This window comes from Dermacentor andersoni, chromosome 2 (assembly GCF_023375885.2).
Source record: "Dermacentor andersoni chromosome 2, qqDerAnde1_hic_scaffold, whole genome shotgun sequence".
Lineage (NCBI taxonomy): Eukaryota > Metazoa > Arthropoda > Arachnida > Ixodida > Ixodidae > Dermacentor > Dermacentor andersoni.
Window position 1 is genome coordinate 21,532,001 of NC_092815.1, and position 22,664 is coordinate 21,554,664.

Genomic DNA, 22,664 nt, shown 5'->3' on the forward strand with positions numbered 1-22,664 from the left:
ATCCATCCATCCAGCGGAAATGCATTTTCTTCCTCTTTTTTTTTTTTTTGCAATATTCAATATGGACGCTTTTTACCGGTGGCGTACACTGGGTACGCGCCGTGCTCGTCTTGCTGGCTTTGTGGCATGCCTCAGCTGCCACGTTTTAATTGCCAGGAGACAAAAGAGCCTCTAATGACGCCCATACAAAAAAGCCACAAGTGAGTGAACAGGACGTGCGACTTTATTGGCAGAAGAAAAGCAGCAGAGGCGAAGCGGGCGGGGGGGGGGGGGGGGGGGCTTGTGGGATTCAGCCCTCCCCTCCCCCCTGAAGTTTTTTCGTGCTGTCCATGCACCGTCGACCAAAGCAACCCCAAGCGCTGGAAATCATTCTGGATTTTGTCAAGAATGTCTTTTTCACACTCAAAACGACATTCGACATTTCACTACGAACATTGCGAACTTGGGCTGGATTTCGCGGCAACGCCCATGCATCGGGAGTCACATAACGCTAGTTGCCCCATCTGAGCACAAAGTTTCAAGGGCGTTTTAATGGTGAACGGGCTCGCCACGGAATTGCGCGGAGGCCACGGAATCTACGGAGCACATGGATTTCAATTCCGAAACTTTATCGGCATAATGTTCTCATAAACTTTTGTTGCGAAACGTGCCTTGACATTTCCAAAGTTGTGCTTCAGATATTCAATTGCGGAAGTTTGTGGGTTTAATGTTGTTATAAACATTTGACGCCAAAGGTGCATTGACTTTTCTAAAGTCTTAGATCGGGACATACGACGAGACAGGCTATATCAAAACACTATCAGACATGTTGACAAAACACGCTCCGAGATCCGATGAGACGAAGCGTTGTGGTGGTTCATTTGTGCCGTCATGTCACATAAAAAAATATCAACGTTCTTTTTTTTTTTTTTTTTTCCGCCTACGCCAAAGCATCCATGTCAAGACACTAAAACCAGCCAGGGTAACTACGTTCTTATTTATTTTTTCTACTTTGACTTATTCGTGAGGACATGTTGAGCCTCTTAATTTCTTTTATTATCGCTACCCTACCCGGAGGCTGCCAGAGCCAGCCAGAGCGCATGCGGTTTTCTCGTGTTGCCACGACCACCGCGCGGCGCACTTCGGTGCGCATTTGGTTTTATCTGGCCGAGTGGATTTTTGCCTGGCAGAGTTTTGGATGCCTTCTGGCTAGCAGACGAGAAAAAGAAACTATAGTCACTCACTGCCATCACTGTGAAGACTCGACTGATTGCACCGTGTTCACTTGAGTGCAACCTCTCCGGAAAGTCTTATCTTGCCGGTTTAAGATACTGAGCACTATGCGTATGGTTCTTGGTGGACCAAGCGTCTCACGTTTTCTTCGACATTCATTCGGTAGCCACATTAGGTGCCCAAAGTAGGCATTGGATTGTGGCAAACATACTCTCTTTTGCATTCTTTTTCATTTCGGTGCCCCCGCCCCACAAAAGCAAAAAAAAATACATTGTTGCGGCACAGCGAATTGTCACATGGTGACAGTTTGTTACTTCTTCTCTTGCGGAAAATAATTGGCCACGATGCTTGAGTTGCTGGATACTATTATTATATTATTGCGATAGAAATTATATGAACGCTCCAGACGCATTCCTGCTGTCGCCGTCACCCTCATGTTTCACATGAAGTCTAAGGGCGATATCGTCGTGACCAGGCGCCACATGCTGTATGTGCGAGTGAAAGAATAGGGGGAGGGTAGTGGAATGGGTGAGCCGACGATGGTGGCTCAGTCTTGCGTGCGCAGAGGCAAAAAGCGGAGAGCAAGCGCGCCGCCTTCCGTCGCGTGCGATACATCGGGGGGAGCGGATGGAATGGGGGCGTGATCTAGGATTCTGTGAATCTGTGATTGGGCAACATGTTTATTTGCCTTGTTTGACGCATTATATAGTGACTTTTTCTTAGATACGTAGATTTATTGGAGACTTATACGTATATTTAAATCTCTTCTTGCGAGGTTTTGTGCATACATGCAGTGAACTTTCTTTCCAGTGACACTTTCTTGCCCTTTATCAAGCATTTGCGTATTCCATTGTATCTTCGCATTTCTAATGAACGAGGGCGAGTGAAATGAAAGTGAGACTCCCATCCCACGCAATAATGGTTCGGTTCATTATCTGCGAGGCATGCGCGTGGCACACAAGCATCTTTCATTTACAAAAGTGACACACAGGTGTGAGGGTACATGTCTTTAACACTCTCATACACTGGGTTGAACATGGTTGCGTGACGTAATGAACGCTTCAGAAGTTGAGCAGTGTGGTGCCGTGAGGTTTTTGACAACTGAAAATGTTTCCTAAAAAAAAATTTGTCGCCGTATGGCTGCCGTGCGCGTTGAACATTGCGTTTCATTGGCCACTGTGAAGCGTTGGAGCAAATGGTTGAAAGAAGGACGTGAAAGTTGCAAAGACGATCCAAGACCGAGCCAAAGCCATCGTGCAATCACCTCCAACAAAATTGCAAAGATTGATGCGCTGATGAGACAAGAACGGAGGATAAGCATCGATGAACTGGCAGAGCTTGTCAACATCACTCACGGTTCGGTTCACACCATAATTCATGAACATCTCGGTTATCGGCTCTTGTGTGCGCAATGGATGTCCAAAATTTTGAACCACCGCCAGAAGAAGGTTCTGCGCTGCCTTGACTCATCTGATCCGGTATCACAATGAGGCTGACGACTTCTTGCCTGCAATTGTGATCGGGGAAGAACCATGGTGCTACTACTACGAACCTGAAACACGACGGCAAAGCTTACAATGTAAACATTCAAATTCACCACCCCCAAAGAAAGCAAAGGCCGTTATTTCCGCTCGAAAGGTGTTGTTGACTTTTTTTTCGATCGTAAGGGGCCATTACTGATAGAATTTGCTAAAGCTGGAGAGACTATCAATCGTTTCCGATATTGTGAAATTCCAGACCGGCTGTGTGTAGCAATCAAGAACAAACGACGTGGAAAATTGACGAATGGGGTCATCTTGTTCCGTGACCTGGCTATGGTGTTGGGCTGCTGAGCACGAGGTCACAGAATCGAATCCCGGCCACGGCAGCCACATTTCGATGGGGGTGAAATGCGAAAACACCCATGTACTTAAATTTAGGTGAACGTTAAAGAACCCCAGGTGGTCAAACTTTTTAGAGTCCTCCACTACGACATGCCTCATAATCAGAAAGTGGTTTTGGCACGTAAAATCCCATAATTTAATTTTTAATTGTGCCACGACAATGCCAGTCCCCACGTCGTTGATGTGGTCAATACAAAACTGGCAAAGTGAAAGTAGGAAACGCTGCAACATCCCCCATACAGCTGAGACCTGTCGCCTTGCGACTTCCACATTTTGGAACAAATGAAAAAACAGCTCAAGGGAAACATATTCGTGTCGGACGATGACGTGAAAGAGTCAGTTGCAGATTTTTTGAAGCAGCAACCAAAGGAGTTTTATGAGATTGGAATCACCCGACTCTTTAGTCAATGGGACATATGTCTAAATGCTCATGGAGACTACCTTTAAATAAAGTACCCCGTTTGTCATATATTCGCATTGGCTCACTTTCATTTGACTCGTCCTCATATATATTGCAGAACGGCTTTATATACGTGCTCTCTGTTGAGACAATAATTTCGGTGCAATTACTCACAATACACGACCGGTGAGAGCTGCTCCTGCGTAATACATTGGAATAAATGACAGCGTCATTGAGATTTTTCACTGGCCATTGAATATGTACAAAAATGTAAACAAGGTTCTTGAATGACAAAGTTTCATTAAAATATTAGTCCTCAACTTGTTCACTTCATGGCCTTTACATTTTTCATATCAGTGGCATGCACTGCTTTGCTGGTTTTTAACTGATATACTTCTAAAGATCGTATGATATTTGCTTTACTTATTAAATATACAAAAACATGGAAGCATTGATATCATTTATCTTGGGCACAATTTTTGGCACATATGAGTATATTTTTTTATGAAAAAATACATAAATTACTTGTTTTGACACTGCGTAGCATTCAATAATTCGTTTGCAGCATCTTTGGCAATGGTAATGCAGTTATTATTCATGTATTTGATCCCTCGACAAATTGTTTAGGAGGAAGTTTAAGCTCGGGCCCAACTCCGATGTGGCCTATTCAAATACATGTAAAACGCAGAAACGCTTTTCTGAGATAACCCCTGGATCACTTTTAATGAAAATTTATTGCATTTGAGAGAGAAAGTTAAAGTATAATATCTGTTGGAAGCGGGATTTCGATTTAGGGCCTGAATTACTATTAACGCGAGCTCGTAAACTGCTCACTTTCGTCATCGCACATGGTGGTCTGGTAACGAGCGACAATCAGCAGGGCAAGCAAATTGGCCATTGCCCCACCTGTTTGCATCGACAGTCACCGTAACTTGCATTGCGAAGCAATCGGGTGACGGAAGCCATCTGCTGCCGCAACCAACACAGCAACACGGACTACCCGGTATTTTAGCGTTACCTCCTTTCCAACCTGCACGTTTCTTTTTGTTCTTTTGGGGGCCGCTAATGTGTAGCTCATACTTGGTGCCCCACATTCTCAATATGAGCATCACCATTTTGCAGCCACTTTTGAAGGCCTTTCCACCCATGTGGCTATCAACTTCACACACTTCGGACCATGTAATCACATGTGCTGGTCTTCGTTCACGCCAAATCACGGCCAATGAAGGCCCACAAGCATAATTTGCCCGTGGCTGCAGCAGGAAAGGTTGAACGGGGAGAGCACCAATTATAGTGCATGTAAATTGGGAGTCTTTGTCGCTGTGTGGACTGCAGGAGCAGATGGTTACCTCGAGAGACTGTTGCCTATGCAGCTGACCAGGTCGCCATATCCAAGAAACATAACACAGTGACCATTATCAAATGAGACTAGGCATTCAATCACCGCACAAGGTTCAGACAATACACTGTACATTGGCTAAGATCCACATGACAACAGTCGGCATTCACGCACTACAGGTCACTTACAGCACATTCAGCTATCCGACTTCAGGCACAGTGCTTGCCTACATCGCACATGGCGTTCTAGTAACGAGTGACAACCAGCAGCGCAAGCAGATTTGACAGTGCCTCACCTGTTTGCATTGACAGTCGCCATAACTTGCACTGCGAATCAATCGGGTGATGCAGGCACCTGCTGCCATAGCCAACACAGCGGCATGAACTACCTGGCATTCTAGAGTTACCTCCTATCCTACCTGCATGTTTCTTTTTGTTCTTTCGGTGGCCGCTAATGTGTCGCTCACACTTGGTGCCCCACCTACTCTCAATATGCACATGGTCTGTTTTGTGGGAATCGCCATTTTGCAGCCACTTTAGCAAGCCTTCCCACCCATGTGGATATCAACTTCATACACCTCAAACCATGTAATCATGTATGATAGTCTCCGTTCACGCCAAATCGCGGCCGGAGAAGGCCACAAGCACACTTTACCCACGGCTGCAGCAGGAAAGGAAGAACAGGGAGCGCCAATCACAATATATGTAAACGGAGTCTGTGTCGCTGTGCGGACTACAGGAGCAGGCGCTTACCTCGAGAGGCCGTTGCCCAATGCAACTGACCAGGCCGCCACATCCGAGAAATGTAACACGGCAACCATGACCAAGTGGGACAGCATTGAAACAAGACTCTGCAATCAAATCACTTCAGCATACTCTAACATAACACTCAATCTATATATTGGCACTATACACTATACATTGGCTACGATCCACATGACAACAGTGAGTATACACGCACACAGGTCGCTTGCGGCACATTCAACCATCCGACTGTAGGCATAGTGCTTGCCTTCGTCGCGCATGGTAGTCTGGTAACAAGCAACAACCAGCAGCGCCAGCAGATTGGACAGTGTGTCTCACGTGTTTGCACGGACAGTCGCCGTTGATGAGCAACTTGCATTGTGAAGCAATCGAGTGATGCAAGCATCTGCTGCCGCAGCCAACGCAGCGACGTGGAGTGCCCGGCATTTTAGCGTTGCCTCCTTTCCAACCTGCACATTTCTTTTGGTTCTTTCACATGCCACTAATGTGTAACTCACACTTGGCTTGGTGCCCCAAATTCTCTAAATATGGGCATGGTCGGTTTTGTGGGCATCACCATTTTTCAGCCACTTTTGCGGGCCTTTCCACACATGTGGATATTAACTTCATACACTTAGAAGCATTTAATCATGTATGAGAGTCTCCGTTGACGCCAAATCATGGCCAAGAAAGGCCACAAGCAAAATTTGCACACAGCAGCTGCAGGAAAGGACGGAACGGGGAGCACCAACCACGGTGCATGTAAATTCGCAGTCTATGTGACTGTGCGGACCGTAGGAGCAGGTGTTTGCCTCGAGAGACTGTTTCCCAATGCAACTGACCAGGCTCCCACATACGAGAAACGTAACACGGTGACAAGTACCAAGTCGAACAGCAGCGAAACCAGATTCTGCAATCAATCACGTCAATGTAGCTTGTGCAAAAACACAGGATATCAAGCAAGAATAGCAATCCTGAATGAGCCTAAGAATTAAATATGGGAATGAGAAAGCTTGCATTCAAAAAAGAATCCACTCTACCTTGCAAGCACTGAAAGCCAAAAACATTAAGAAAAGTTAAATGCTACATAGCACACAGTGTTAAGGTTAATGCAGGACACACGCCAATACCGCATCAGCTATTTCAGGAGAGGAACTGCACATGGCAGTGTACACTAGAAAATACCACCACAGATATTTTATTCTTCTAGATAGTGACTGGTATTAAGTATGAGCAAAGAATCAGTTGACCTTTAATGTTTGGATGAGGAAGGGGAATGATCTCTAACAATAATGTGGAATGAAAAAGCTTTCATTAATTGAAAAAAAAATTATACTTGGCACAAATGGAATTTGGCAAGGCCAGGAAGCTCATTAAGGAAGGGCAAGCTGACGGAACTCTTGGCCAGCGTCGTCTGTGCTTGTACAGAGGTTGCAGGTACGTCTGAAGACGCAGAATTTTTGTATTTGAGGTACCGGGATGACTCGGCCAATATCCGTGCTGGTGGAATGATGGCGGAGACTCTTTTCACTCTTGACACAGTCGTCCGTGGACTTGATATCTCATCCAAATAATTCTGGAATGGCTTCTTTGTTCGTGGTGTAAAGCCTTGCGAATTTGGCTCCAGCCCCTTCCTGTTGGTGTAGATGGGGGCTCCCATGATGACCATGATGTACTTGGTACAGACTCTCTTGGGGCAGAACAGTGACACATGAGATACAGCTGAGATTATCCAAACATATGTAGAGTTTTCTTTTATGTTCTAACCAATTATGCTGAACTGTAAACATGAACAAACATTCATATCATCTGCTACAAACAAATGACATGTATCTCAAGTCTAGCAAGCCAATACAGCATATATCAAGCATATTTATTTCTGAACCAGCTGTTGTTTACCTTGTAGTATCAGCCAAAGTCCACACAATGGCCTTGATGTAGCAGGCAGCAGCTTCTGTTTAGTGCATGGAGTGTGCTTCTTTATACTGGTGCCATTGTCAATATTGCATGTCTGGAATGGAAATTTCGACTGCATCAGAAATTGAATAAGCACAATTTTGCAATATGAGATGCAAAAAGGTGTGACATGTACATTGTAATGGTTTGTGACTACAGAACACATGCAAATGTACACTGTTTGTTCTAGGGTGCATAAGCAGCATGGTAAATAAACATTGTTACTCTCCGTAAAATTGATGTCTGCCTAACTACAATGCATGTCAACAGCTTAAGTATTATTAAGCTCACAAATGAGAACATTTGTGCACTCGTTTATACACTAGAAGAGATCACACTGCTGGTTTCACAAGCAAATAGATGAAAGACGTGAAGCTATTAGAAATGATGCATTCTTTTTCTGCATGAACGTGATGCACTGCTTCACTATATACTGCAAAAATAAATGTCCTGAGGTAAACCAAACTAAACAGCAAGAACATTTGGAACCAACAGGTACGAAATATGGGTGAATTATCATGTGTGCAACTGTTTAATACATTAAATTCATTACTTTAGCTTCAGTTTATCAAAGGGTTATTCAGTTCTGTGGACGAAAGAAGTTGCCGGCGGACTTGAAAAAGAAATATATATATATATATATATATATATATATATATATATATTGATAAGGCTACTCAGTAACCCATGGCTATGGCTACGAGATGAAAAATGTGACGCACGTTCCGTTCTCTTTCGTGAATGTGCGTATAATGATGGCCTCGCAACTGAAAGTTTATTTCGGAAACAGCAACGGAGGGTCCTGACTGCCCATATGTAATGCAGCATCTAGTTCGTAAACTTGCCTCCGCCTGTAAGTTAATGAGACAAATATCTTACATAGCGATTGAAGCAGCGATGTTAGACTCACTGGTATTGCCGTCCCCAGTTGCAGCAGGATCCGGCTCCCATTTCAATGCAGACATGTTCCACATGGCTCACGACTGAAACCTAGCTTTCGGGCTTACACCCCAAGTTAAATAATGCGAGATATCGAAGCTCAACAAACTGGTTTTAGCACAAATTACCAACTGGTGTATGAACCAAAGAATCCGTACCTGTCATGCACGAACATACCTGTACACAAACATACCTGTAAAAATTTTTAATACAGGCCAGAGGTCACATGGGAGGTCGATGATGCTGAATGCTATTTTGCATTTAAAATGGCAAAAAACAACAAAGTTGGTGTTAAAAAGTACAATGTAAAATTAGGAATGATAATTTTGTACTCTTTGTCTTGTAATAAAAACGCTTCGTTTATTGTTGAAAAAAGCTTGTAGGTAAAAATTGCACTTACTACGGAGTCTCTAGTGGGAGATAATATGCTTGCAGGGGAACCTTTTTTAAATTGATGTGCTCTGCCTGTTTTTTTAATAGCACTGCACGGTCAATTTTTTCTCCCTCTGTGGCCATTTGTTGAACTTGAGAGTGTTCGGGGCCTGGCGAAACGGCCTGGCCATAGAGTTTCATATTAGTATAACTAGAGGGAAATCTGGTGCTGCGATCGTTCAACCATCATGGGGATGATGGGAAGTACAGGCTACGGATTGCCATTCTGTTCATTGGTGAACTAGTCTACAAGTATTTCTTGGCAGTTTTTGTTTCCCTTCAAGTGCAATTGCTATAACCTGCAGTGGGACAGTGCGACCCAAAGATCTCTGGCTTTGTTCTGTTGCTCGAAGTGGCGATAGCGCGCTGGGCCAGTGGCTAGGATGATGTTTGTGTCGTGGTGTGGTGTCGAAGCCTTGACGAGAAAGCGACGGCATCGTAAACGTTGAAAGAGCCTGGTTGGCGCTGTAGCGTTGCATGCTTTATGAAACTTCAGAAGAGCAAAAAGAAGGCGCTACTGGTACAAGACATAGACAGTTGTACTTCTAGTGGCTTGAAAACCAAATTTTATTGAGGGCTTCTTTATGCATTGCTCGTTTATGTGCTCATTGAAATGTGTGTTTTAGGACTTTGAGAACACAAAGTTACTTGTGGTAGGAAGCGTTGCTGCTTTCTGGCTGTAGTCTAGTGTTGCAAAATGGGTAAGTGCAAAGCCATGCCATAGCGCTTCAAAAGCTGTACATCAATATAAAATATAATGACGCATACTCGTAGGAGGCCACATGCTGTCCTAGCTAGCACTGCAGCAGATGTGCTTACAAGTACTTAAAGACGTTCAGCAATCGTAAAAGCCCACACAGCCTTTTGAAAGAGCGAGAGAGTTCACAAGTGCCTGTTGTCTGCAAGAAAAGCCTCGCGTTCGCAGCGAGCAGGCATTCTAGCAGACACTTGTAGCATTCCTCTCAAGGGCGCAACACTTTCTCAGAATACAAAATTTTTATTTCCATAAGTTCTTGATGAGTATTTTTATATAAGTACATGCACAGTTGTTATTGCTGTTGTAAAAATAAATAAATAATTATTCACTGGTGCTAAATTGGGAAGAGAACTGTAGAAGAATGCATACCCTGGTGTGCCCTGGTGGCAAACCGTGCTTCAATCTCAAAGTCATACAAAGCTTACGTAATATGTTGCGTGTTATATAATACACTGCAGAAATAAAATTATATTTTACGCTATAATATTTGAGTATAGCTTCGTTTACTGCGCCGCAAGCAAGCGCCGCTAGTCAAAGATTGAAGTAAATCCGAAGCTTGTACTTCCCTTCATTCCCATGTAGGTTGAGGCAATGCTCAGGAGAGCCCCTGTAGATACTAGCACCACACTTCCCTCTAGGGCATTTATTTCGAAACTCTATGGCTCTATGGAGAGGAGGGTCATTTCGCCGTGTGCTTGCACACCCCGCAATGCGGGCAAGTGTACATTCACGGTGTCCATTGCATTCATTTTGTAACGGAGAACAAAAAGCAATGTGTGGTGCACCACAACAAAATGAGACTTTGTGCAAATGCCATTATTGCCCGTTGTATAAAAATAAGCACTGATGCTCTATATATATATATATATATATATATATATATATATATATATATATATATATATATATATATATATATATATAATAGTATGAATGGCCTTGTAACAGCAAACGTATGACAGCCTGCCCAATACAAGCACTCCTTCGGATCAATGCTGCTCGGTGCAGTGAGGCAAGCATTTCAGCAAAGAATACGAACCACAATGATAAAGTCTCGAGCCAAGTTGCACCAATGGTGAGACTAGTTCCCAGGCGCTTGGGTCACCAGGATCGAACATGCACAGCTATTAAGGGGCATAGCTATGCATGCTGAAGGCACGTCGCGCGGCACGTTATTAGCTACTGTCCAAGTTATCAAAAATGTTCATGACTCCAGTCTGTCTTTTGTAAGTGCTTTCAGACATTTGCGTACTAATGAAAGACATGGGAAGACTAAGACACCAAGATAAAAGGCTGCTAGCAGCTCTCGGTGTTCCCAACGAAACTGGCAGAATGGAAATGGCTGATTACAAGATGCCCTTGGAGAACTAGGAAAATGTGACAACATTAGAATCCAGGTTGAGCGCCGATCCTGCTTTTCAATGTGAACTTGTACACAAGAGCTTTACGAATTCACAATATAAGCACTTTTTTATAACTTGTGCCAGGTTTAACTAAAAAAATTACATCTTGCACGAGTTCTGAAAATGTGATATGCATGTTAAAGTGACTTCGTTATTTTATTTACAAGAAAGGTAACCGAGGGTACCCGATTTTTATTGATCATATCATAAGCAGCCAGCAGACAAATACACCAAGCACAGCATAGGGGAAATTACTTGTACTTAATTACTAAATGAATTTAAAAATGATAAATTAATGGAAATGAAAATGGATGAAAAAAAACTGGCCACAGGTGGGCAACAATTCCACATCTTCGCATCACGCGTGCGATGCTTGTACCAACTGAGCTGCCGCGTCGTTGTTTTCCCATCCATTTCTGGGCTATTTATGTTTTACTACTAGAACTAACCATGGGAGTGTTAGCAAGCGCCACCACTACAAACCTTGGCTGCAGATCTGGAACATCCTTTCTGCCACAGGTTTCACGAGCACATGATCTTTTTGGGTGAAGGCAGCTGGTCAATAAATCCACACATGCTACCTGAAAGCATTATTTATTTGACATTTTGTGGCTTCATGTTTTTGAGTTGTATACACAGTAGGTTCAGTTATAATTTTTTTGTACTATGGCTGTTTACATCTTGCAGTTTTTGTGCGTACTGTCAGGATTGGGGGCTCAATCCCATCGCTCGTAACCCGTTGTCAAGACTGGAGTCCGGCATGAATTTGAAAGTAGCTGGCTCATGCCGTCGTCCAACTTATCCACGCTGAGGACGTTGATGAAGGGAAGGACTGCTTCTCATCGAGAACGAGGAATAAGGGTTTATTTACAGTATTTACATTCAGTTCATCAGTCTAACATGACTGCTTAAGAAAGTGTGTCGAGCATCCGCACAACAGCAGCTTATAAGCACTCGGTCCCCTCTTGATTCCAAGGGGACAGAAACGTTCGTCTAGTCATTGTAAACACGCCGCCTCTCCCCAAAACGGCTTACACACACACACGCACACACACACAGGTGCATGGTCCGGAGCTGACGTCAGAGGGGCTTCGTAGAACTCGGAGCTGACCCGGGTAGCGCGCCCGGGTAGCACATTGTCTTGCGTCTTGGTCGGCGCGTGGGAAGGGGCCTTCGTCGACGTTCCCGCGGCAACTCCCCCACTCATAGCAGATCAGGTCCGCGTTGTGGAGTTCGGTAACAATTGTTGGCCCGCTGAACTCATTCCGTCACAACGGCGACAAGGCTAGAGCGTAACGGTGGCGGTTTCAGCACAAAGCCTGCTTCGTCAAATGCATTCTAGCCGAAGCGACGGAGAGTGGAGGACGCGCGTATTGTTCCCGACGCTAAGTCGACTTAGTCACGCCATGGCTAGAGGTTGGCAGCGGCGTTCCAAGATGAGGTTGCCACCGCTTGCGTAAATGGCTGGCAAACTTGCACTGCAGCTGGCCATTCTTCACAGCGCCTCCATGGCCCGGAAAATCTCGACTGTCTAGCGCAGATAATCGCTGGGCAGGAAGAGAACGGCTGGTGGCCAGGGGGTGATGTCTTGGCTCGCAGTAACCACTTGTGCAATGATGTCACCACCCCAAAACATCCAACAAGGACAGGGAACTGCAAGATGAACCCCACAACACGGCTCTGCGCCGAGATGACGTACCTTGGCTCTCACTTTAGACCCGCTAGGCTTAAAAAAAAACATAAGTGCAGAAACAAAAAAAAATGCTGCATTTCGCTATGCCAATTTCTGAAGCAACTTCGTGCTGACAAATTCAGCAATCATGGAGGGAATCCTGCTAAATGAGAGGGGATCTTCCTGGCTTAATAAAGTTAACACTAGTAACCCTAAAATTTGCAGAATTCAAATTGGTCTGTTCAAACCATCCGCATTGCTATGCAACTTTCCCTTCTTATATCTAACGGAGAAGTTGTACTCTTGGAGAGTGAGGCTCCATCGGAGCAAGCGGCCATTTTTGTGCGACATTTGATTGAGCCACATCAGAGTACAGTGGTCAGTCTCGAAGATGAACTTCGCTCCGTACAAGTAACACGACAGCTTCTGGGCGGCCCAAACTAAACAAGCGCATCCCTTCTCTGAAGCGCTGTAGGCTTCCTCTCTTACATTTAGTTTACGGCTGGCATAGAGGATAGGATGCTCCTCGTTATCGTCGCCGACCTGACTAAGTACCACGCCCATACCTCTGTCACTTGCGTCGCATTGAACTATGAATTCTTTTGTGTAGTCTGGCGCGCGAAGCACAGGACGAGAAACCAATAGCGTTTTCAAACTTTGGAAAACGTTCTCTTTGTCCTTATCCCAGTGTACGCTACTCGGTGCTCCCTTTCAGAGGGCGTCCGTTAATGGACTTGCCATTTGCGAGTAATTCGGAATGTACCTTTGATAGTACCCTACAAGTCCCAAAAATTAACGAAGGTCTGTTTTCGTGCACGGCTGAGAAAATTGTGCAATCGTAGCTGTTTTCAACTTGGCCGGCCGTCTCGTGCCTTGGCCGACAACATGGCCCAGATAAGTAACCTGTGAACAACCAAATCTACACTTTTCCGCTTTCATCGTTAAGCCGGCTTCCCTCAACCATGAGAACACCTGTTTGAGGTGCGATACGTGTTGTTCCCAGCTGTCCGGAAAAATTTCTACATCATCCAGATATGGCAAGGCGAACTCCTGCAAGTCATTTAGGACAATATCCATTAACTTAGAGAAGCTAAACGGCGCGTTCTGCAGCCCGAAGCTGAGTGCGAGAGGGCGAAAAGTGCCTACAGGTGAGATTAATGCGGCATAGCGGCTGGCACTTTCTGAAAGGGGAACTTGCCAGTACCCCCGCACGAGATCTATAGTTGAAATGTATTTAGCAGCGCTAACTCTTTCAATTCGTTTCTCAATGTTGGGTATCGGGTACAGCTGATCCCTAATGATGGCATTTAACTTCCTGTAGTCAACACACGGACGAGGGTCCTTGTTAGGAATTTCTACCAGTATTAGCGGTGACGTGTAGTCACTCTCAGCGGGCTCAATAACTCCCAACTCTAGCATGCGCTGTATCTCTGCCTCCATAATCTCTCTCTGTCTTGGAGACACCCTGTAAGGCTTTGATCTTACTGGTTCGGTCGATGTCAGCTCTATTTCATGCGTTATTAGTTCGGTTCTACCCGGCCGATCGCTGAATCTGTCGAGATATTCCCCTAACACCTCTTTTAGCTTATCTAGCTGCTCGGGTCTTATAGCGTGCGAGCTTACCAAATGTTTTACTACTTCTTCTAGGCCGATTTCAGAGTTGAAGGTCACCCTATACTCCTTAAACTTGGTACTAGTGCCATCCTGCTCTTTGATGGTATAGTTGACTCCGCTCCGCTCTACATACGGCTTCATCAAATTGCAGTGATATATCTTCACCTCCTTCCTGCGACCGGGCATTTTCAGAGCATAGTTAGTATCTGAAAGTTTGTGCAACACTTTAACGGGCCCGTCCCAGTGAACTTCAAGCTTGTTCTTTCTTGAGGGTTTGAAGATCATTACCGTGTCTCCAGCGTTAAACGTACGAAGCCTCGCATTTTTGTCGTAATAGAATTTGGCGTTCTTTTGAGCTACTCCCATGTTCTTTTCGACTAGTTCTTGGGTTGCGCTTAGCCGTTCCAGCAAATTTAGCACGTATTTAACCACTGTTGGACTCTCCCCTCTTTCCTCCCACATCTCTCTTGACATTCTCAGTGGAGAACGGAGTGTCCTCCCATACACTAGTTCTGCTTGCGAGAACCCTGTCGCTTCATGTGGAACCGTTCGCAAAGCAAACAAAATTGCCAGCAGACAGTTCTCCCAGTCCTCCTTGTGCTCGTAACAGAGCGCACGCAAAACTCGCTTAAGCACTGAATGCCACTTCTCTACACTGTTTGACTGAGGGTGATAGACAGAACTGTGTATTAACTTTACCGCGCACTTTTGCAAGAATGTGGAAGTCAGTGTGCTCGTGAATACTGACCCTTGATCTGCCTGAATTTCGGCTGGAAACCCAACTCGTGCAAACACTGTCAAAAGCGCGTCTACTACTTCGGTGGAGCAGAGCTCTTTCAGAGGGATTGCTTCTGGAAACTTTGTAGCTGGACACAGCATGGTAAACAAGTACCTGTAACCTGATTTTGTTTTTGGTAGAGGCCCTACCGTGTCTATTACAAGTCGTCTGAAAGGCTCTGTTATTAAGGGCACTACCTTTAGTGGAGCTTTCCATGTCTCTCCTGGTTTACCAGAGCGCTGGCAGGCGTCGCATGATCTTACAAAGTTTTCTACGTCTTTGAAATAGCCAGGCCAGTAGTATTCTATAAGCAATCTTTCCTTTGATTTGTTTATGCCTAGGTGGCCGGACCACCCATTTCCATGACAGAGACTCAAAAGGTCCTCCCTATACTTAGTAGGTATGACTAATTGATCTAAAATCCTACCCTTTCGATCTCTGTAGTGCCGATACAACAATCCTCCTCTCTCATGTATCGTCATGTTGCGCCTAGCAATGCCTTCTTTAGCTGTGTGATGTAATTTAGCTAAGCTCTCATCATTCTTCTGCTCGGCTGCCAGTGACTCTCTATCCACACATAAGAGCTGATCAAAGTTCTTTGAGGCCTGTGATAATAACGACCCTGTGTCGCTTGCGTTTGCGTCAGCTTGCTCTTCCTGCAGGCTTGAACTTTGACACTCTAGTGATACGCTCTCATTGAGCTGGTCAGCTGGCAGGCTCTCCTCAACTGATTTGTCATCCCTCGGGCCTAACTCGGGTTCGGGTATTGAAGTTATACCTTTTTCTGCTTTCGCTGGAGCAGCTTGTGCATTTTCAGCCAAAAGCGACGCGATTTTACGAGCTTGGCCTCACGTCAATGCCTGTACTATGCGCTCTCCCAGTTTAAGCCCTTTGTCACACAGTAACTGATTCGAACGATTCAAAAAGATGTAAGGGTACTGCAGTGACAAAAATTTGGGAACTGCAGCCTCAGTCTCTAGCTCCCCGAATGGTCCACTGATTTTGACTTTGGCCATGGGCAGACACACGCTGTGTTCTTCTACAACCTGTTTGATCCATGCTACTTCTCCGGTGAAGTCTTCTACCGTCACGTAAGACGGATGGACAATGTCCATCGTGGCGGCACTGTCTCTTAGCACTCGGCATGGTTTTCCATTAACTTGCAGGTCGTGAAGATATGGGCTCAAAAGTTCCATATTCTCGTCTTTTTCCTCTACATAGGCAAAAACTACACTGGGCTTCCTGCAGTTAACAGCTATATGTCCCAGTTTGTGGCATTTATAACAGCGAATTGGTCTAAAAGATTCGAATTTTCTTTTCTGTTCTTTTTGTGCGGTTTCTCCATTAAGTTTCTCCTCGCTCTTTTCTGCGGGCTTTTCCTCCACGTCTACAGGCTCCAAACGTCTAGTCTGCGAACCCTTTTTGAACGGAAACCGTCCCAGTTTCCGTCCTTGGCGTTCAACTTTCTACGCGTTGCATACTCTTCGGCTAATTCAGCCGCCCTTTCCACAGTGTTTACATTCCCTCTGTCTTGCACCCACAGTTTCACAGCTTGGGGGATGCTTTTGTAAAACTGCTCTAGACACATGCATTCTATGATCATCTCTCTGCTGTCGTACGCTTCCGCGCTTTTCAGCCACTCTACTAGGTTGGCCTTTAAGCCATATGCAAACTCCAGATACCCCTCGCTATCTTTCTTGCCTGTGCTCCTAAGCCTTTGTCGAAAAGCTTCGGCTGAAAGGCGGTATTTCTTCAGGAGACTAGCCTTAACTTTAGCATAATCATATGCATCCTGTGCACTCAGTCTGGCGATTACTTCCGCCGCCTCACACGGCAACATAGACAGCAACCGCTGTGGCCATGTACTCGGGCCGAAGTTCATCTTCTCGCAAGTCCTTTCAAAATTGCTTAGGAACAAGCCTATGTCGGTCCCGACCTCAAATGGCTTTAATAGCCTGTCCATGCGGTACGATTCTGCCTCACTTGATCGTCCCAGAGCCCCTTCACTTCCTTGAGACAACTCCAAACGTTTGCTTTCAAGTTCCAGTTGCATTTTTCTTAACTCGCAATCTTTATCGCGTTCCTCTCTCTCTCGTTTTTCTCTGTCCCGTTCTTCTCTTTCTCTTTCCTGTTTCTCTCTCTACTTTAGAAGTTCCAATCCCATTTCAATTTCTTCCTCACTGGCCTGATCGGAAATTAGCTCCAATAATTCCAATTTTAGCATTTCCTTGCGTACATCTAGACCAAGTTCCTCACCAACAATCAACAATTCGTCTCTCAGCAGTGTCCTTAACTCCATGATTGCTGCTTTACTTCCTTGATCCTTTCTCTAAATCTAGCTAAGAAAACACAACCTAACTAACACTCAACAATCTAGCTTCCCTACTGTTCTAAGCAGAACAACCACAAAATGAAGCCTAGAGAGTCAAAGCAAGAACCAAGCACGCACCGCAGGCACAGCACCATGTCGCAAAGTCCATCTGACCGCTGTCGGCCAGTTGTCAGGATTGGGGGCTCAATCCCATCGCTCGTAACCCGTTGTCAAGATTGGAGTCCGGCATGGGTCAGCTACCTTCGAATTCATGCCGGACTCCAATCTTGACAACGGGTTACGAGCGGTGGGATTGAGCCCCCAATCCTGACAGTACATGCATGTTGCTGCAATAATAAGTTTGCGGCAATGTATAATAATCCAGTGTCGTTTGCTGTTCTGCCTTACCTTTTTTGGATCTTTCATTCCTGCCTTAATGCAGCCATTGCAATAGTCATATCGTGTACATTAGTGATTTTAGCTTTGAAACCTTTTTTTTTTTTTCCCTCCAGACATGATGGATGCCTCTTATGGGGGGCTGGGACTTAAAGATGCTTCACTGCGGGCATCCTACCCAATATCTTCAAGCCATTTGGGTGGAAACTTTAGCACTCAAGGCCACTGGCGGAAAAGAAGGCTTGGACCTGCATGTCTACAGTATCATTGAAGGTCACTTTAGAAGGCTCTTGTTTGACTAGGCGTAAGTGCAAAATTCATGGGTGTCTGAAATGAAAAAAAAGAAAATGGTGGACACATTTTAAGCAGAAAATTGTCGTGCACTCAGTGTAGCTACAGTTGTGTGGATGGCAATTTTTTATATAAAACTCCCTCCCCCTGCAGTTCCATAGAACTGAGTATCCACAAATTTCATTTATTAATTGCAGAAATGTTTGTATTTGACAATGATTCGGATATCAGCCAAAACTGCTGATACCGTGTGTTACCTGCATTGCTTGACTAGATGGTTTGGTATTCCAGAAGCCATTTGAAGCTGCTACATGTGGGAAAATGCAACGATTTGTGCCATTTGCCAAGCAGCAGTTGCCTGGAGATTTGCAGTATGCGAGTGGGTAAGAAGTTTGCATGTTACATTAAGCTTATTGTTCAGTCAGTTATTATTCAGAAACTTAAACTACACTAATGTTATTGACTAAGTCAGCATTGTGTAGCATGTTTACATTTCAACAAAATTTACTGTTGGTTCTACTTAAAGGGTCTGACAACCAATTTTATGGTACCCACTTTTTTTAGTAAAGAATACACTCATTTACAGCACAACTCATCGATGGCATCTTGTATCACAGGTAGATGATGAAACTCGGGGTACTTGCAAACTCGTGCTATACTCGAGCACGTAGAGCAGCATGTGCGCTGCCATGCATGTGGGACGACCCAAGCTCCGCTCGTAATACACATAGAATAAAGCGCAAGTGTCCAATAATATACTCACTGCAATTTTAAGCAGTAATTATACTGTACTTAATGACAGTTGACTTGCGTAATTATGTCTTGACTTCATTTCGAAGTACATCAAGATTTCACTGCCAGGCCTCGCCACTTACTAGTTTTTCTGACTTTCCTTGCCGACTTAAAATTATATTTCCTATTTGAATTCCGAACAGCGTGCTGGATTCTATCACTATAGATCATGGTCATTTCATTTCCATCAATGTCTCACAACACATTCTGGCCAGTTCTCAGTCCCTTTAAGAATTATGTGCATGGTATATGATTAATATTTCTTCTTAGGGTTCTAAACTCTACTTACATCAACTGTCACATGTGATCTTCAAATACCTTTTGACAATGGCTAGATACTGTCCAAGGACCATCTTAAGCATGCTGTTGTGGCATCATGCTTTACTGTGGTCATATGGAAACTTGTGTACATTATGATATATTTTACTTTGAACAATAAATTTTGGGAACACTGATGTAAGGCATGCAGTTATTGCACTTGTAATTGGTGTTCAGGGCCACTTGCCAACAAGATGCAAAGTAAAAGAAAGCTATAATAACTGTTAACTTACAAGCAGCAAAAAAACATGGGAGATGTTTTGGGTGTACATGAATAGGCATTTTAAATTATAGAGCGAATTATACTAGTCCCCTGGCATTATGCTTATGCTTGCACTTTTATATTTTTGGTCCCTTAAGATTACGGTGCTTGTTATTGTTGTGTTCGTTTTTATGCCATTGTTCAGTCTTGCTAGGACAGCCACTGAAAAGTGAGGCTTAAGACAAGCAACTATGCATTGTGAGTATTAATTGAGGTCCTAGAATATTGTAATTTCATAAGTAGCATGAAATCAGTCCTGTACTGCTTGAAAATGGTGTGTGCATTACAGAAACTATAAAGTTATAAATATACACTTGACAGCTATAAAAGGGGAACAACATCTTTTTGGGTAGTGTCATCACTAACTCTTATTTGCTGGTTTCACTCTAAGTGAAAGCTTTTTTTTCCCTTTCTTTGACTGGCACAGATTCTTCAAAAGCCACTGGGCCTGCCACCAGCTGACATGCTTTTCTTCATCCTCCTTAGTCCTGTACCTTAGCCTTGTTAGGATGAGGATGTTGGGTCAGTTTTTCTAGACATGTCAGTCATTACCTGCATATAAATTTAGTCTCAATCAATGCAAGGCAAGCAGATGTTCATAATATGCACAAATAAAGATTTGTGTTTTGCTGATTTTCTTGCCTCCTACACATTGTTATAAAATGCTGGATACACAAAAGGCATATTACAGTATTTTTTACAAGAGGCCTTTTCAATGTGCCTCGTTCAACACCTTTGTGTGCAGCATGTATTTTTCTTGTGTTAGCAGTATACCCAAATTTCTAAAGTGCTGTTCACTTGCAAAGTTTTATGCTGTTGCGAGACTATTCATTCGTGAAGAATTTCATTTTGGTGCTGAAGTGACATGGCTGCCATATGTGCACATGTTTGCATTACACGGGCCCTCAATTAATTTTTTTTAAAATTTAATTATGGGGTTTTACGTGCCAAAACCACTTTCTGGCCCTCAATGCTATACCTTCACAGATTTTATTCCATACTGTGGGCTCTACACAGATGCTTTCTGTAATGTAGGCCTTTGCAAAAGCATACATTTAGCCCTTAATAATGAATGTTTTTCAGATTAATAAATTTTGGCATGTCTTAGTTTTGAAGTTAAAACCAGTCGTGTTGAATATATGTACATTTACTAGAAGTCCTGAATCATGGCACTGGTCAAGAAAAGCATACCAGTACCAGTTATCTGCATTAGCACGTGATTAACGTATGCATTAGCTAACTTCCTTCTTTTTCTTTTTCTTTTTTACAGTGAAGATTGCATACTGGTTGTTTCAGCAAACACTCTCAATTTTTTTTTTAAATTGCCTGTGGCAGATAGCACAATTCTAGTCCATGAGCTGGTCTACTCGAAGAGGCGAACATTACTTGCAAAAAGAATTGAAAATCATAATAGACTAATTACCAAACATTCACTAATTAACCCTATGAGGGTCAATTTTTTTCTGCCATATGCGACTGCCCAGGGTTGATATTTTTTCCAATTCTTTTTAGGGACTTATTTCAAAAAAATTTACCGCAATTTTTCTAGGGTGACCGTAAAGTGAGAAAAAAAAACATTTTGCGTTGGTATATATGGACTCTTCATTCATGAATAACAACAATAAAAAAGGAAATAACCATATAAGAATAAAAAATTTGATGCATTTTTATACACATAGTTCAACGCCTTGAAAATGCACACACGAGAATATTTCGCAAGACTCAAATGCTCCTGCTCTTACACTAATATGTACATCCATAGCATAATCGAACTGTGTAGGTGCGCGCACTCAAGGAAGCTGTGTAGTTGCGTGCCCGTCAAGAAAACATGTGTGACAAACTTCCGCTAATCTTCATCTTATCGCCAACCAGAGGCAATGAGTTTTCACAAGTGTAAAAAAAAAAAAAATTTGCAACGGAAACGCATGCACGGCGGCATCCTTCCAATGTGCACCCCTGTGAGCACTAAATGAGCAAGAGGCAGTCGCCCTTTGAGCGATTAGTAACGATACAGGCATCAGTTTTTCAAGCGCAAAAAGCCGAAACCGCCCGCAGAACAAAACCCGAACCGCCGCCCGCACACGTGCCAATGCGCGAGCAGTAGTATATAGACACGCGGGAGCAAACTAGCTCTAAAACAAACCATGCAACAAAAACCAAGAGAAGGAGGCACGCGAGAAAAATTCCCTGTATTCCCACATAGTGGCAGCACATGACAGAAAAGAAGAAGTTAGGAAATTGGTGCGCTTTTTAAACGTACAGACAGCGCCGTAAATATACGGCATCGACCATTTTTTGGAATTGTTCGCGGTACCGTATATTTACGTCATTGACCCTCGGAGGGTTAAGCATTTAACTAATTACTTTGTGGCATATGTTGCAATTTACAAATTCTATCCGGGGAGTTCACAAGGTGGATCCACTTGGAACAAATTCTCAGTATGACACGAGTTTTGAGATATTAATTCTCGAACTTTGCATAGAAATGCATTGGTGTTCCAGTTACTCTTGTACTTCAATGCATAAAGCTGTTTTCTTAGGAAATTAAGTGGAACAGTGCATTTTTACTGCAAGTTTGATGGTGCATATCTTGTAAATCGTGTCATCCATGCAATTCTCAAGTGGACAGGCCTTGCAGTCTCACTGGCTGGAATTTGTAAACTACAATATATGCCATAATGTAGTTAGCTTAGAACTTAATTAGTGAGGTTTTATTAATTAGTCAATCGTGCATTTCGATTTTTTCTGCAAGTAATGTCCACCTATTCTAGTAGCCCAGTTCATGGACTAGAATTGTGCTGTCTGCCACAGGAAATTTTTAAAAAAGTTTGAAAGTGTTCACTGAAACACCCTGTATTTTCTTGGACAAGCAAAATAAGCCTCCATACGTGAGTTCTACACATAGTTTAACAAACGGCTTGCCAAGACTTCCCCAAGATGAATACAGAGGGAGCGTTAGCTTGGCTTTAGGAGTGCTTGTGGAGTTCTAGGGCTATTGCTCAGCTTGTACAAACCGGATTGTAGGCAACCTTTGGCTTGAACAAACCCAAATGTAAACTACTAGATGGGTTTATGCTACCTGGGAGCTAGATTGCAAATTTTGTTAGGCTTGTTAGCAGCATTTCTGTTTTTTTAATCTTGCCTCTTTGCAACAGAAATACGTTAC

The 22,664-nt window shown here is 43.7% G+C and overlaps 1 long non-coding RNA gene across 3 annotated transcripts in view; it reads left to right on the forward strand.

Moving 5' to 3' along the window:
- The window catches only part of LOC129387832 (uncharacterized), a 239,617-nt gene extending 219,486 nt beyond the window's left edge, over positions 1 to 20,131 (forward strand). For 2 of the 3 annotated variants that reach the window (XR_008614990.2, XR_008614987.2), the window contains 2 exons: positions 18,418 to 18,509; positions 19,926 to 20,131. This is a non-coding gene — a long non-coding RNA (uncharacterized lncRNA). Of the gene's footprint in view, positions 1 to 17,672; positions 18,109 to 18,417; positions 18,510 to 19,925 lie in introns of those variants that run through there. The other variant, XR_008614986.2, reaches the window with a different exon arrangement.
- The last annotated feature ends 2,533 nt before the right edge of the window (positions 20,132 to 22,664 follow it).